We start from the raw sequence: 13844 nt of genomic DNA on the forward strand, positions 1-13844 counted from the left end.
TTTTTTGGTTTAGCCAAATTTATTGACACAATTATTGGAAAACCATTCAAAAATAATTGGTTTAGGTTTTTAGAGCAAAGATGACTGCCAATCTTAATTATTCAAGATTTTTCTTAAGGATTTAATTCAAATGTGTCATTTATTCTGATTGTAATGAGAATTTTATTAAAAAATTTTTAATGTTTATTTTGAGAGAGAGATAGAGCATGAATGGGGGAGGTGCAGCGAGAGAGGGACACACAGAATTTGAAGCATGCTCTAGGCTCTGAGTTGTCAACACAGAGCCCGATGCAGAGCTCGAACTCACGACGTGAGCCAAAGTCGGACTCTTAACCGACTGAGCCACCCAGGAGACCTGTAATGAGAATTTTAAATTGTCCTATTTGAAATGCCATTTAAATTTTCAAGATTGAAAATAGAATTCATAAACAAAGCAGCTTTGAAATTGTTTCTGTAATGCCGTAGAAAACTCAGATATCTGACCTTATATTACACTTAGTAAAACAGAAAAGGCCATTTGCTGATAAAATATTGTCATTCACAGATAATTACATTATGGAAACTTTAGATTTATGTAATTTATGTGGAACCCACACATTCTATTTATAGATTTGGAAAACTTTATACTTAGCAATTGTCCATTTTACTTCTCCATTTATTTGTTGTGATAAGACATACAATTTTCCCAAAATGTATTAGATCAAGTTGAACAAATGAAATTAATATGAAAATATCTATTAAAGGATGTTAGTGTCCAAGCTGTCCATCTTTTCTGTCTGTCATCCATCTGGACATAAAAGAGTTTGTTAAATAGAATTAAATATACCCTATGTACCACACCAGTGGTTCTCAATCAGGAAGATTGTATCCCCTAGGGAACATTTCACAAAGTCTGGAGACACTTTTGATTGTCACAACTGGGGAGGGAGCAGGGTGCCACTGGCATCTGGTGGGTAGAGGCCAAGGATGCTGCTAAACATCCCACAATGAACAGGACAGCTCCCCAAAAGGAAGAATGATCCTGACCCAAAATGTCAATAGGGTTGGAAAACTCTGGTCTACAACAAACACTTTGATGTTTAAAATATAATACAGGGGTGCCTGGCTGGCTTAGTCAGTAGACCATGTGACTCTTGATCTTGGGGTCCTGAATTCAAGCCGCACATTGGGGGTAGAGTTTACTTTAAAAATAAATAAATAAAAGTAAAAATCAAAATATTAAATAAAATGTAACACAAACTCATTCTTCATAATCCCTGCAGAGGAAAGAATAGGTTATTATTGTTTTAAAGTCATCTCAAGAGATTCTCAGGGGAAGCCTTGATTCTTAGAAACTGTAAAATATAGGTTGAAGCTTGTATGCATTTTTTGTTTCTTTGTGTGTTTTTAAGTTTTTTAATGTTTATTTAATTTTTGAGAGAAAAACGGAGACAGGGAGCAAGCAGGGTGGGGGCAGAAAGAGAGGGAGACACAGAATCCAAAGCGGGCTCCAGGCTCTGAGCTGTCAGCACAGAGCCCAATGTGGGACTCAAACTCATGAACCGTGATATCATTACCTGAGCTGAAGTCAGATGCTTAACCAACTGAGCTACCCAGGTGCCCCTGGGTTTTTTTTTAAAGTAATCTCTACACCCAACATGGGGCTCAAACTCACAACCCTAAGATCAAGACCCAGATGCTCCACTGACTGAGCCAGCCAGGCTCTCCTGTATCATTTGTTTTATATGAGAAATTCCTTCTTTTTATGTTGTAATATCTTCTTTCAAGTAGATAGAACTTAGATAGAGCCTTCCTTCCTGGAACTCCATCTTTAAAAAATAATTGTGGGGGCACCTGGGTGGCTCAGTTGGTTAAGCATCCAACTTCCTCTCAGGTCATGATCTTGAGCTTGGGGAATTCGAGCCCCACATAGGGCTCTGTGCTGACACCTCAGAGCCTGGAGCCTGCTTCGAATTCCGAGTCTCCCTCTCTCTTTGCCCCTCCCCCACTTGCACTCTGCCTCTTGCTCTCTCAAAAATAAACATTAAAAAAATTGTTTTAATAATAAAATAAAATAAATAAATAAAAATTGTTGTTGGGGCGCCTGGGTGGCTCAGGCAGTTAAGCATCCAACTCTTGATTAAGGCTCAGGTCATGATCTCCGGGACATGAGATCAAGCCCTGAGCGTCAGGCTCTGCACTGGGCATGGAGCCTGCTTAAGATTCTCTCTCTAAAAAAAAAAAAAAAAAAAAAAAAAAAAAAAAATTGTTTATCTCATCTGTCTGGAGGTGAACCTGAACTTTACTAACATTGCAAAGTGTTCTTCCTAAGGCATGAATCTATAGATGTGAGTTTAGTGTAAATTATATAGCAACAGGAAAATGAATTAGAAAACTTTCTTTGTGCCTCTGTATTTCCCTGTCCATAGACTAGAAACCTACCTTTCTTGTACAGACAATGTGAAAACATTTTACTTGGAAAGAAAGTGACCATTCAAATCTAAGATCTGATATGATAGAGAATGTCAAGAACACCTAGTTCATGTTAACATTCTTGGTATTCATAATTTAAACGTCTTTTCTTTTTAATCGAGAGTTGGCATACATTTTGTATGCCTTTGAAAATTTAATCTGGAACACAGAGAAGGAAATTTGTTTTCTTTTTAAAGATCTCTAAGGAAAGTTGTTCCATAATCCATCAGGTTGTTCTAATATCTAACCTGTATGAGATATCACATATTATAATGTAGACTGATATAACTAGTTTGGAAGGCAATTTAGCAATATTTATCAACTAACCTCATAAATGTCCATGGCCTTTGAGGCAGTAATTCCTTTTCTGAGAATTTATCCTGAAGTAATTATCCTAAATGTACACTAGGCTTTCTACATGAGATGTTCCTAAAAGTGTGTTTTACCCCAGTGAAAAACTAGAAACTCCTAACTGTACCACAACCAGAATAGTAGAATGGGTAGATTAAATTGACTAACTTTATGTCAGCTTTATATCCACGTAAAGATATTAAAAATTGGGGTGCTCTGCTGGCTCAGAAGAGCATGTGACTCAATCTCCAGTCATGGGTTTGAGCCCCATGTTGGGTGTAGAAATTACTAAAAAAATAAACTTAAAAATTGTTTTACAGAACACATGTGATAACATGGGGCAATATTTTTTCAGTAAAAAGTAAAATAGGATATGAAACATTGTTCGCTGCATGATTATAATAGCATAAGAAAAAAATCATTTGAGCCCACACAGGGAAAGAAAGAAAGAAAGAAAGAAAGAAAGAAAGAAAGCAAAATCCTGTAAACTCATGTAATCAAAGCTATTTACCCAGAAATTCCACTTCTAAGAGATTATCCTAGGGGAATGATTGGTATAAAGAAATTAATCACTAAGCAAGAAAGTATAAACAACCTTAACGTTTTTTTAGTAAAAAAGTGGAAACAACTCAAATGTCATGTCTATGTGGATACCCCATACGTTCACTATTAAATTTGATTTTCTCCTATTAATCTGTCTCATGTCAATTTGATTCTTAGTACAGCTAGAGGGTCTTGAAGGGCAGAGGAAATTCTTTCTCCCCAACGGTTGGCACATTTCACAGTATACTTTCTACTCGCTGGACACCTCTTGACCTGACATTGCTGCAGTTGAGAGATCCTTGGGACAATTACATTCAGCTGGAAGCAGGTGAAATTTCTTACCAGGTGAAATTCCAGCCTCCTGGAATGTCTGTGTGTGGAGGTAAATGGAGCCAGAGTGGTAAGAGGTCTTTTTATCTCTTTCTTAATTTAGATTAGCAGGAGAAAATCCTTGTGGAACTAGTTTCTTGGACTAGGTTACTCTTTGGTTAAATTTAGTAGAGTACTCTTTGGTTCCTGATCCATTTCCTCCCAGAGATGGTCTTTGTTTTCCTCTGTGTCTTTGGTGTCTTTAATGCACACATGAAGTAAAGGCTGTTGCTCACGGACATGTTGGAAGCCAAAGCTGCAAAATTGGTGGGCACCGGTCGAGCACTTAAAAGGTGTTAGAGTGCTTGCCGCCTCAAGAAGACTCCCATGTTAGGAAAAGTTGGTCACAGAATGGGTTAGATTGACACTAGGTCACCCCTAAATTTCAAGAAAACTTCCATGCAATGAGATATACTGTAAAACAACACAAAATCCCCACACATCCCTCCTAGGTATTAGGGTGGCTGTGGCTCCTAGAGACCCAAGGCCTAGCCAAGGCTGTTAATGTGCACATAAGAGATTTGTCCTTTCATCTTGTTCTATGTTCTAAGAATGTAGCCGGTGTGAAGGGGTGCAAGAGCACCTGGCTTCAGGGGTCCCAAACAAGATCCAGAGGCAGAGAGATGAGTGCTGGTGGAACAAGAAAGGAATGTACTTCAGTGAGGCCACCACCCAGAAGACAGCAGACTAGCATCTCAGACTGTCTGCAAAGTGCTACAAACGCTTCCAGGTTTATATAAGGAAAATGTGGGGCAAAGGTGGGTGGGTACCTGTAGGTGGGCAGTGAAGGTCAAGTCTATCACTGTCTTGGAGTCAGTCATGGTGGGGTCTTGCTGGTGCGGGGGCAGTCCTTATTGCTAGAGGGGCTAGTTTTGGTTCCCATCAGGGGATGCTTTGCCCACAGGATCTTCTGTCTGAGTTAAGAGATAAGCTAGAAAGAAGAACTTAATCAATTAGAAAATTTGAGGTCAAAATAGAAGTAGTCGAAGTCCTCTTTCAAGAGCTTGACTTTGTGACCAGTGAGAATATTCTCTTTGGTCTCCACCATTCAGAGGGTGCACTTTCCAGAGTTCTGCAGGGGATCAGTCAAATAGACTGGGGATCCAAATATCTCTCCTCCGCCTCACCAACTGTGGGAAGTTTGTCATAAGAGGTTCCAGCCCAGAGGAACCTTTGTTATATCAACCTTAGTTGCTTGTCAGTGTTGGAAAGTTCCATTCCAGTAGCACCTGCCCTGTGTCATAAATGAGGGAGTCTTTGACTAAAGGGATCTCACCATTTTGTGAGGACTAGAGACACCATTTTCCCTACACCATCCTCACCGCTTGTGCAATGAAGGCCTTTGCTTTGTTAGGCTAATTTTGGGAGTAAACTTTTGAATCATGGGGGCCGTGTAATCTATATCCTCTTTGGATGCCTTACATCACTGGTTAAACCATTAAGGCTTATTGGTTTGAGTCGCTGTTAATAGATCCTGCTCATCAATGGCTGGAGGATGGATACTTTAAATTGGCTATGTTAAAAAAAAGTCTTTATAGAGAGCTCTCAACTGTCTTATTAGTATAGTGGCAAGCCTTAAGGACTCCCTTGATAAGATGACATAACAGAAATCAGACTTAAAAATAGGGGCACCTGGTAACTCAGTCGGTTAAGCATCTGACTCTTGATTTCGGCTCAGGTCATGATCTCACAAGGAGCCTGCTTGGAATTCTCTCCCTCTCTCTCTGCCCCTCCCCGACTTGCACTGTCTCTGGCTCTCAAAATAAACTTAAAAAAACTTCTTTTTAAATCTCCCTGATATAAAGAAGGAAATTTAGTTAAAAAGATAGGCCAGTCCCTTGATATTCAGGATATAATCTAGTTCTTTAGACAATTAAAAATAACTGTCTTACAAATCTCTACAAAACCAGAAATGCAACTCTAGAAACAAGTCAAAGCACACCTATCTTTACCACTCCCTGAACCTCACCTATTCCTCTCAAAATGTTTGTAGATATTATAAAAGGTCTGGATATTGGAACAAAATTGTCCTGTACTGAAGAGAAAAAAGGAAAATTTGTAAATCACAGTTATCCTGAAATTCTAAGAGAAAAAAAATTTTTTTTAGATTCTCTGTCCCTTGAAATCAAAATAAATCTTATGTCTTTGAAATGTAAACAGAGTGCTCACTTTGGCAGCACACGTACTAAAATTGTAATGATACAGAGAAGAATTAGTATGGCCTTTGAGCAAAGATGACACACAAATTGATGAAGCATTTCAGATTTTTTTTTTTAATTAAAAAATAAAAAAATAATACGGGCACCTGGATGGCTCAGTCCGTTAAGCTTCTGACTTCAGTTCAGGTCATAATTTCACAGTTCTTGAGTTCGAGCCCCACATCAGGCTCTCTGCTGTCAGCACAGAGCCTGCTTCGGACTCTCTGCCCCCCCCCTTGGCCCCTCCCCCCCAAAAGAAACATTTTTAAAGAATTATAAATAAAATAAAATAAAATAAAATGTAAACAGTGCCTACTCAAGAATGGGGAAAAAAAGGGCTATGTGTCAGTGTGGGATCGGGGAGGGAGAGGACTTTTTAAAAGGCAAACTGCTGATAGAGCTCTTAAGCCCAGACTCTAGTGGCTCTGATAACAGGCAGATATGTTCCAAATCTCAACCTTGGAGAAAACTTGTATACTCTGTGCCTTTGTGATGTAAATGTTCAATTCTCATCCTTTCTAGGATGTAAGTCATTTTTTGAAATGCAACTTCTGGGGAGAAATTTTTCAATAGAAAAAAAAATGGTGGCATTTGGAAATTGAGCTCCTAATGTTTTCTCCACAAAGATTAGTAAAAACAAGCTATAAGATTTTTTATTGCATCTTGTCTGTGTATGTGTGTCCATATATGTTGTAAATGTGTAATAGTTTTGCTACCTCTCGATAGTCTTGCCAAAATTAACTTGTAAAAAAGCTCTATGTGGTTGGTTTGAAGGTAAGCACTTATAAGATTGGACATTTAAAACTCAGAAAGACAGAAACTAACCCAAATGTTTTTCAGGTTCACATGATCTGGGGAAATATTCAATATTAAAGCTAATTTAAGATTGTTGGTTAAATTAAAATACACGTTTTTAGAGTTACTAGCATTAAATATAGAACTTTTAGTCTGCCTATGTTCACTGAAAGTCAAATAAATTCATTATTTCTATTGCAAAATTTGTCCAAAAAAACACCCACAATCATGGTTGACTTTGTCTAATGCCTCATAAAGTTTTGTGACTAATCTAAACATAATTGTTAGAAACGAGTAAATTAAATAGATGTAAATAAAGTAAAAAGGTAAGTAAACTTTTAAGTAGCTTCAAAATCTTTGATAACATGAAACTTTAAAATTTTGCTGTTAAATAATGAGTTAGGTTAAATTTATTGATTACCTAAATCACTTCGAAGTAAGATAAAATAATAAAACATCAAGTATGAAACATAAGTTTATCTGTTTTTGTCTTATCGCAGAGAAACTAAAGATAAATATGGGTCTGTTAGTAAACTTGGTTTGTGCTTTATTTAAATACGGTGCTATGAATAAAGCACATGTATAAAAATTAGGAAATGTATTCATAAGTTTGCTAATACAAAGAATAATCGTATAACTGATGGTTCACAGTTACTACTTTGTTTTCACTAGAAACTAAGGTTTCTAAAAGTTCTGAATTCTAATAAATGTAAATAAGACTACTGGAAATAATCAGGGAAACAACTCTGTTTGCAGGGAAATAAGATGTGTGTTTTTGGTAAGAAGTAGCATAAGAGGGGCGCCTGGGTGGCGCAGTCGGTTAAGCGTCCGACTTCAGCCAGGTCACGATCTCGCGGTCCGTGAGTTTGAGCCCCGCGTCAGGCTCTGGGCTGATGGCTCGGAGCCTGGAGCCTGTTTCCGATTCTGTGTCTCCCTCTCTCTCTGCCCCTCCCCCGTTCATGCTCTGTCTCTCTCTGTCCCAAAAATAAATAAAAAACGTTGAAAAAAAAATTTAAAAAAAAAAAAAAAAAAAAAGAAGTAGCATAAGAAATAGAAATACACTTTTGTTGAGGGAAAGAAAATAATTTCGTCCTAAAATGGGGCCAGTTGTTTAAACTGAGGACAAAATGTGAATGTAAAAACAGTTGTAAAAGATTTACTGAAAAAGAATCTTTTGAAAGGAATTTTATGTGCGGTCAGTACTGGCTAAGATTAACATAAATTTAAGTTAGTAAATGAATTTTAATATCAAATATTAAAATTGTGTTTTCTCTTTGTTAAAAGGACAAAGTTTTCTTGAACTATTATTCATCTGTTTTTTTTTTTTTAATGTTTATTTTTGAGAGAGAGAGTGCAAGCAGGGGAGGGGCAGAGAGAGAGGGAGACACAGAATCAGAAGCAGGCTCCAGGCCCTGAAACTGTCAGCATGGAGTCTGACTGGGGGCTTGAACTCACAAACCGTGAAATCATGACCCCAGCCGAAGTCGGACACCCAAGCGAATGAGCCACCCAGGCATCCCTATTCATCTGCTCTTAATAAGAAATTATAAACAAAAGTTTTTCTTTATCGTTAAAGGTATCTGCCTAAAAAACCCAAGGATTCTGTGTTTTGTCAAAATAATTTCCTATTTTTATCAGATCTATGATTACTTAAAAAAAACTGAGTCTTAATATTAAAAAAGCTAAATTTTGCTCACTACTATGTAACCTTCCGTATTTGCCTTTAATACCTTTTATTGTCACTTTGGTTAAATGGATAAATATTGTTTCATAATATTTTATGATTTTATTTAATCACATTTTCAAACCTTTTAATAGTTTTTTGACATACTTCCCAAAATCACAGTCTAAAATTAAGTCTTTTGACCCCAATCTCACCAAGATGTTCCAGAGAGTTCCTGGAACATTTCAAAGATTGTATGAGACATTAAACAAATTAGGCTTATTTAGTATGTTAAATTACATCAGAAGCCTTGTCAAATAAGTGATACTAAACCCTCTTAAGATTATATTTGTGTAGATGTTATTGTGTATAAATGTTATTAGGATAATTCTAAAAACTGTATGAAACTCCTAGAAATCTGAAGTCCTGGTATGTTATCAAACTTGAAATGTTGTGTATCACAGACATAACCAAATTTTCTTCCTTTTTTTTTTTAATGTTTATTTATTTTTGAGAGAGTGAGAGAGAGCAAGCAGGGCAGGGGCAGAGAGAGAGAGGGAGGGAGAGAATCCCAAGCAGGCTCTGCGCTGTCGGCACAAAGCCTGACTCAGGGCTCATTCTCACAATCCATGAGATTATGACCTGCACCGAGATCAAGAGTCAGATGTTTAACCAACTGAGCCACCCAGGTGACCCCATAACCAAATTTTCTTGTCAATTACGTTGTAATGAACTGTAATTACATCTCTGACCATGGCCACTTTTAAGTCTGGTCATTTACAGTTACTGTTTTACTCTGATGATGTTGCAAATGTGTTTCATATTCAAAGTTATTCATAGAAAACCTCAAAGTATAGGTTTCTGATAATCTTACGATCCTAAACTGATCCTAAACTGAACTAAGAATTTCTAAAACTAGAGGGAAAACTGGATTTAAGCAGAATGAAAATTAAGAACATGAGACTCAATGAAGTGAGGAAGTAATTGTAATTTTTATGACTTTCTGTTTATTTTTTAAATTTTTAAGAAATGTTTTATTTCTGAGACAGAGAGAGAGAGAGCACGCCAACGTGCACACACACCCGGAGAAGGAGCAGAGAGAGGGAGACAGAGTTTCCAAAGCAGGCTCCACACTGACAGCAGAGAGTTCAATGTGAGCCTGGAACTCATGAACTGTGAGACCATGACCTGAGCCAAAGTCGATGCTTAACCAACTGAGGCACGCAGGGGCCCCATGACTTCTGTTTAAAATGTTGCTGACTCTTTAAAAAAATGCTTTGTTTTTCCAATTAAAAAAAATTTTTTTTTTCTCATAGGGTGAGAAACTGACTGGTTGGCTCTTGATCTCACCTCAGGTCATGATCTCACATGGTTCTGGTTCTGCACTCACAGCACAGAGCCTGCTTGGGATTGTCTCTCTCCCTCTCTCTCTGCCCCTCCCCCATTTTTGTGAACACTCTCTCTCAAAATTAATAAACTTAAAAATATTTTTTCTCTTAAGCTTACTGATTTACAGCAATTTGATAAAATATACCTTTGTGAACAAATTGAAACATTTATCTTTTGTTCCTACCTAATGTCTCCAGAATTCAGAAACTGTCAGATGAATGTTCTTATATTTTTTTTTAAGATTAAAAAAAAAAATTTAAAGATTTTATTTTTAAGTGATCTCTATACCCAACATAGGGCTCAAATTCACAACCCTGAGATCAAGAGTCTCATGCTCCACTGACTGAGCCAGCCAGTCGCCCCGAATGTTCTTATATTTTACTTTTTTACAAGTTATTTATTTATTTTGAGAGAGTAAGCTTGTGTGCAGAGGAAGGGCAGAGAGAGAGGCAGAGAGAATCCCAAGCAGGCCCCACACAGTCAGCACAGAGCCCGACATGGGTCTCAATCCCATGAACCATGAGATCATGACCTGAGCCGAAATCAAGAGTCAAAGGCTTAACGGACTGAGCCACCAAGGTGCCCTTCAACTGATCTTCTCACTGCACTTATATAAATGATCAGGCCAAGGTGTTTTGAAACTAGACTTATTTAGCAAATAGATTAGTATTAATTAGGCTATCTTTGGTAGAATGAGGGTGATTATAGAGAGAAAATATGTTTCAATAACACACCAAGTAAATATTAGATTCTAATACTGTTTCTTATAAACTAGACCAGATCCTGATTTCTTCTAGTTTTTTCCAATGCCTGGCTACCGTCCTCCAAAGTAACATTTCTGAGTCTTTTCCCATCTTTCTGAGTTGGATACATTTGAGAACTAAGACTATCCTTTCTCCTGAAGCCCTGCGAACTAAATAGGAATTGACTTAATGTAAACTTCAGAGAAATCTCCACAGTAGCTCCCATACAGACAACCTTTATGCCTGTTGCTCTGTGGGCCTTTCACAAAGATCACCACAGGCCACCTGGCTGGCTCAGTCAGTGAAACAAAGGAGTTTTGATGTCAGGGTGGTGAGTTCAAGTCCCACATTCAGTATAGAGCTTACCTAAAAAAAAAAAAGAAAGGAAGGAAGAAAGAAAGAAAGAAAGAAAGAAAGAAAGAAAGAAAGAAAGAAATTAGGTTTCCATAAGTATGTAATTCTAACAGAAAGAATGTCAAATAAACTTCTCTTTAAAAAAAAAAAAGAAAAATGAAAAAAGATCACTACAAACACTTGAACTATAAACCGAGAAAATCTATCAGACTGCCACCACCTGCTGTCACTCTATCCACAGATGATTCAGGCTTGACATCTAGAAATCTCAACTGGATACCCTCAGAACTCACAAACTGGTTTATAATTTGATCCAATCATTAACCATTTTTTTTCTTTTGTTTCCATAGAAATGCCTCTTATTTAAAACCTGATTGCTTAAACCATAGGCCCAACTTTGAGAACACAGCTGCATCACTGTCTCCTGAAATGGGTCTAACTGAACTGACTTATTGCAAGGACTGGTCCACCAAGACAGAATGATCTACCTGCTCAACTTTTATACGTGAAGCTTAAGGGAAGTGTCAGAGGAGGGAACTACAGGGGCCAAGGGCAGTACGCTCCAAGATGGCCCACTCTGGCATGAACATTATTTCGAGTCAAAAGCAATCAAAACCCAGCAGGGTAAGGAAAAACTCTTTATCCCCCCTCAACTGCCTGCTGGTACCAGAAAGACAGCTATTTACAGAGATTCCTCTCTACCTAAGAAACTTATCCACATAATAAGACAACTTTGTTTTTTTTGCAAAACAAAACTCCTCTCACCTTTCTGTTAATAAGTTTTTCTCCCCCTTTGTATCCTCAGACCCCTACCCTGCTCCTGAGCTCATATAGCCTCATGTTGCTTGACTATCTTTGGAATTTCCATGTCTGTGGATTCCCCCATACCTATGGAGTTAAATTTGATTTATTCCTGTTAATCTGTCTCATGTCAGGGCACCTGGCTGGCTCAGTCAGTGTAGCATGTGACTCTTGATCTTGGGGTCATGAGTTCAAGCCCGACACTGGGTGTGGACCTTATGTAAAAAAAAAAAAAAATTCAATCTGTCTCGTGTCAATTTGATTCTTAGTCCAGCTAGAAGGATCTTGAAGGGCAGAAGAAATTTTTCCTCCCTGACACAACCTTTCAAATTTACTCATAATATCCTTAGCTTGGCTAAAAATGTAGCTTTCTTATGTAAGTCTGCTCTGATCTAACTTAACAAGCTTCCATATTCTAGGTGGAAGCTGGGAGGAGGGACAAGATCAAGTTCAATTTATTTTTTATTATTTTTTAATGTTTTTTTTTATTTTTGAGAGAGAGAGGGAGCATGAGCATAGGAGGGGTAGAGAGGAGGCACAGAATCTGAAGCAGGCTCCAAGCTCTAAGCTGTCAGCACAGAGCCCAACGCGGGGCTCGAACTCACACAAATGGCTCATGACCTGAGCCAAAGTCAGATGCTTAACTGACTGAGCCACCCAGGCACCCCCCAAGTCCAATTTATTAACCTCAATTCAATCCTATAATTTAAAATGTTTTTGTAGGTGAACAGTCTCTACTTGGATAACTCTGTTAAGAACTCAACCTCTAAGATTTCTACCCCTCCCTAAGCTCCTCTCCAAGAAGACATCCAGGTGTGAGAGGGAGTGTGGCTTTCATGACCTCAAAATGGCAAAGGGCAGATGTTAATCCTCCCAAAGAAAAGCACAATCCAGACCTCACCCCTTCTGTCTTCTGCTTTCCCAGCAACCTAGCTAACCTACTTTCTGCCCTAGTACTTTAACCTGGGAGGAGATCGGGACAGTTGTGTCTTGTGACTTCCCTCCCAGACTCTACTCCCCTTTTCCCCTATAACTGACCCAGAATTGCTTTTCCCTTCATTCTTTACAGCCTGGAGTGTCTCCCTTCCATTCTACACTCAGGCCCTATGTATTAAAAAGGAAGCTTTGTCATTTGGAAATCCCTTTCTCCAAAAAGCTTGGGTTTTATGTACATTGTCTTACTAAAAAAAAGTGAAGAAAATCAGCTTTGAAATTCAAAGCGGATGAATGGCCTCTCTGTTATGAGCAGCACCTGTCTGTCCTTTCTTTCTTGGGACAGTAAGCTTGATGACTCTATCAGAAGGCTAACAAGAAATAGGATTTAAAGGGGGGAATCAAAATGCATTGACATAATTCCTATAAAATATGTTCCCCAGAGAGGTGAAATTGCATGAACTAAAGAAAGGAGATTCATTTTCTTGAAAGGCTGGTGAGATTCATCTCCTTTTCTTCATAGAGACAAAGTTTAACTTTGAAAAACATGACCGTAATGAAAATATAGGATGATTACGTGTCACAGGTTTTATGCATTAATGAAGAAAGAAGGAGGATGATAAATCTGGGACAAAGGAGAATTTGAAAGACAGAGATTTATATGTTCAAAAAGGGAAAGCATGCTAAAATAAGTTTGCTAAATTAGAAGCAAAATAGGACCATAAAACCAGAAATTCTGCACAGAAATCTTTTGCATCTCTCCTGGACAAAAATCTACAAGTTAACATGTCTGAGCTTTAATCAAGCAACAGTGCATTCCTCTGAAGAACTAAATAATCCTTGGGTGGGCCTATTAGATAAAGACCTTGAAATAAAGCTTTAGTCCAACATTCAAAGGACAAGCAGTCATCCTTTTGCTTTTGTTCCAAGTGTTGGGTAATTTTTCTTCACATTATCAAGTGTTGCATACACTCCACCCACCTTAACAGATACAAACTCAGTATGGTGGAAGCTGATGAAATAAAGAGCCACGAATGGATTTATAAAGAGTCTACAGAAATAAAACATGTGGCTTAAAGCAAGGCCAGTTTTTGGCCTTAGAGACACAAATGAATAGGTATCTTTAAAAACCTAAAATGGTGATGTTGCCCCCAACCTACAGATTTTAGAGATATCTTATTACTCACAAATTACCCTTTCCTTAGCATCATAATCTAGATATATCTAACTGGGTATAAATGATTCCATTACCAA

The 13844-nt window shown here is 37.9% G+C and overlaps 1 non-coding gene across 1 annotated transcript; it reads left to right on the top strand.

Annotated features, from left to right (window-relative positions):
- The first annotated feature begins 5875 nt into the window (after nucleotides 1-5875).
- Nucleotides 5876-5983, top strand: LOC125932424 (U6 spliceosomal RNA). The gene has a single exon (XR_007460596.1). It is a non-coding gene; the product is annotated as a U6 spliceosomal RNA (small nuclear RNA).
- The last annotated feature ends 7861 nt before the right edge of the window (nucleotides 5984-13844 follow it).

This window comes from Panthera uncia, chromosome X (assembly GCF_023721935.1).
Source record: "Panthera uncia isolate 11264 chromosome X, Puncia_PCG_1.0, whole genome shotgun sequence".
Lineage (NCBI taxonomy): Eukaryota > Metazoa > Chordata > Mammalia > Carnivora > Felidae > Panthera > Panthera uncia.